Source organism: Pelodiscus sinensis, chromosome 12 (genome assembly GCF_049634645.1).
Source record: "Pelodiscus sinensis isolate JC-2024 chromosome 12, ASM4963464v1, whole genome shotgun sequence".
NCBI lineage: Eukaryota > Metazoa > Chordata > Testudines > Trionychidae > Pelodiscus > Pelodiscus sinensis.
In genome coordinates this window covers 42,502,781-42,506,238 of record NC_134722.1, presented here as the reverse complement: position 1 = coordinate 42,506,238, position 3,458 = coordinate 42,502,781, and positions in this window count along the sequence as shown.

The window sequence follows — 3,458 nt, the reverse complement described above, 5'->3', positions numbered from 1 at the left end:
TCTGAGCAAAGTGCCCTGACTGGCCCCTCGGTGCGGTGCCCCCAGAAATCCCCCGTGTTACAAGGCTTTATTCAGGGGAGCTGGTCACAAGGGTGAGTGTTTCCTTTCGGTCCCTGGGCCGGAGGGGGGCAGGTCATTCTCCTCTGAGAGACACCGGCTCCGGGAGATAGTCACACGCCCCGCAGGGGACGCTTTCCACTGGCTCAGCCACAAGCCTCATTTGTAAGTGTTTCCTGTTACAGACTGGCTCGGCTATCCCTTTGAGACTTATCTACCCAGTGTCCTCTTCCCCCTACCCCTCAATTTTATTCCTCCACTCCGTCCCTTATTTGTTCTTGGTTCTGAACTTCCCACACGCTGGTCATCTGAACATGTGGGCTGTGCCCCGAAAGCCCATGATCCCATCTACATGGTTTGTGAGTCTATAACGTGCTACTGGACTCTGTTGTTTTTTAAGTTTTTACCATAGTCGTGTGGGAGCTGCTCCTTTCTAATGGGATGGGATGGGGGGCTGGTTCCTCCTCTTCGCTCTGGTCTGCCTGGCTCCTCGTCGTCTCGGAGAGCTCCGTCTGCATCCCTGGAGCAGAAGGAAACACTGGTTTGAATGTGGTATCCCTGGGCGACAGGGAAGGGAACTGGGCCCAGAGCCCTGACGTGACTTGCCCAGGGTCACACACAAGGTGCTTGCAGGGCCGAGCAGAGAGCGCCGCTCTCATGACTCTGAGCTGGGTGCTCTCCCCACTGGGCTTCCTCTAACCTAGGGGCAGCGTCTCTCCCATGGCGTGTTCTGCTCTCCCCGGTCTCGCCCCCTTCCTGGCAGGGACGGGAACAGGCCTCATTTCGCCTGTGAGCCCCCAGGAAGTGATGGCCCAGCCCAGCCCAGTTCCCAGCTGTGAGCTGCTGAGACTGTGGGATGGGGTGACCCTCTGGCTCCTTTGTAATGGTTTTGTTCATTATCTAAGCTCAGTTGCTGGTGTCCACACTCAATACCCAGCACCCCCAGGCTGAAGCCTCGATCCCCAGCACGGGCTGAAGTCCCAAGGCCTGGGAACCCCTCGGGGCTCAAAGCAGAGGTTGAGGGGCTGAAGCCAAACGGGAGCTGGGATTGGCAGGGCTGGATCCCGAATCCCCAGTGCTCACCGTGCAGCAGAAGCCGCCTGAGCCCCTGGGCAGACCTGGGGATGGTGCCCCCGAACGTCAGTGGAAGTGCAGGGCAGTCGCAGGGACAGACCCACCCTCCTCTCTCCCTGCCCCTGGCAGTTTGGAGCCGGGAAGCCAGAGCTGGGCAGGGCAGGGCGGCTTCTCCTCTGTTTGGTGCCCTGGTGCAGGCAGCCTGGCTGTTCCCTCCTCTCCAGCAGCTGCTGCTGGTGCAGGGGTTGGAGCTGCCCCTCAGCTCCCATGCAAGGTTCCCTGGAAGTCGCGTCCCTGCGCGGGCGCGAATCCCTTTTCTGCTCTCTGAGCCCCTCACGATCCAACCTGCAGCCCCTGACAAGTGCCGCATGGGCTGCCAAGAGAAGCACATGTCCCCCAAGCACCCTGGGCAGGGAGGCCAAGGGCCCGAGCTGGGGATGCCGCTGCCAGTGAGTGTGGGGGGCCATGGCCCTGCTGCCAGCCCCGGACCCTGCCCCACTAGTTCCCAGGCCCCATCGGATGGAGAAAGCGGTGGGGCAAGGGCAGGGCAAGGTCACGGAGGAGGTGGGGCCTGGGGCAGAGGGCGGTTCTGTCCCTTTTACAGGCTGGGGGAAAGGTCACGTGGCTGGTGGCCCCCGTGTCACCCTCAGTGGTCACCCTGATTACGCCTGTACCTGAGGGGACCCCCTTAGCCAGGCCCCCACGACCCCCTTTCTCCCGCTGGGCCTGGCAGTTTTTACAGCACACGGGGTGGGGGGAGGGGGAAGGACCCGCATCATTTTTATTAATTTCCTTCAACTCGTTTGAATTTGAGCGATTTTACCAGGTGTCCCGCACTCCCCACAGGGCAATTGGTTCTCAAAGGTTTTGACCCTGGACCCATCCCCCTCAACGCACAACTTTCCCTGGATCACCAGCCACCCCCCCAGGGGAACAAAATGCCTTCGCTTCGCTCTAAAAACCTTAACTACTCAATTATTCATATTAAACGACTGGAGCTATAATATGGGGGGGAGGGTTGGAGGGTGTATAACCGGTAAGAAAGGAGACTTTATTAATGAAAATCAAAATAAGTAACCAAATCAGGAGCTTTAACTTTATCATGTTAGTTCACCAAACATCAATTTATATAACTAAAATATTAATTTATGTCCAAAACAAGTGGCTTCAATATTCTCTTTATTTATGGCAGGGGTGGGGAAACTTCTCTGGGTTGGGGGCCATTGATCCCCAGAAAAATCAGTCGGGGACCAGAAAAAAGTGAGAGGGAAAAACCCTCCAAACAACAAAAGCAATAAAACATCCCCCACTGCTGTGGCCACCACTGCAACACTTCACTCCTCTGCCGCTCCAGCCCCAAGGGGAGCAGGGGAGAGAAGAGAGGAGCAAGAGTCAAGGCTTCCCATGGGGCAGATTAACTCTTTTGACCGGGGATAGTAGATTTTGTGCTCCCTAGGCTTTGGGTGAGGCCAAAATGAGGGGTTCAGTGAGTGGGAGGTGGCTGCCAGGGCATGGGATAAGGACAGTGGTGCAGGCGGGCGGGCGTGGGAGGTAGAGTGCTGGAGCGGGCTGGGAGATTGGGTGAGGTCTGACCAGGCGAGAGGGTGCAGGAGACAGCTGGGAGGGAGGGTGTGCAAGGGGGCCAGCCCCTCTCTGCCAGAGCATCAGGCACTCGCTGGATTCCAGCGTCTGAGGAGCCCATGGCTGCCCCATGAGAAGCCCTAACGCTCCAGGCTTGTAGAGTGACTGGTGGGAGTGTCCCTCACATGCTCCCCAGTCACCGGGCGGGTTGTAGACTCACCTGTGAGATCTTCCTGGCTGTTGTCTGGGCTCTCCTGCAGCTTCTCCTCCTCTCGCTCTTCCTGGTCCTCCACTGAGTTCTTCGTCTTCCTGGTCTTCTTCAGGGAGAAGTGTGTCCATCTTGTGGGCGAGGAAGCTGTTGTCTCCTCCTCAGCCTCTGCCAGGGAGCTGCCACACTGGCCACAGACACAGAGTTTTTTCAGGCCAGATAGGAGCTTCCAGGAGCCTCTGGTTTTCTTGGGCTCCTCTGGCAAGGCCTGCTCCTCCTGGCTGAGGCTGGAGCATGCCTCGGCTGCTGCAGGTTGGACCACCACCCTGAGCACCTGGCTGTGTCTGTGCTCCCTTGAGGTGAGTCTTCGCAAGAGGCAACGCAGCCTGGAAGAAAAAGAAGGAGCCAGTGGGGTTTTTCTGTCCTTCCGGAAAGGCAGGGAAATAGTCTGCCCAGGAGTCACACATAAGAGCGGTCTCCTGAACCCATCCGCTCCTGTAAGAGCCAGAACTCGTCCATAGAACCCAGCCAAAGGGGA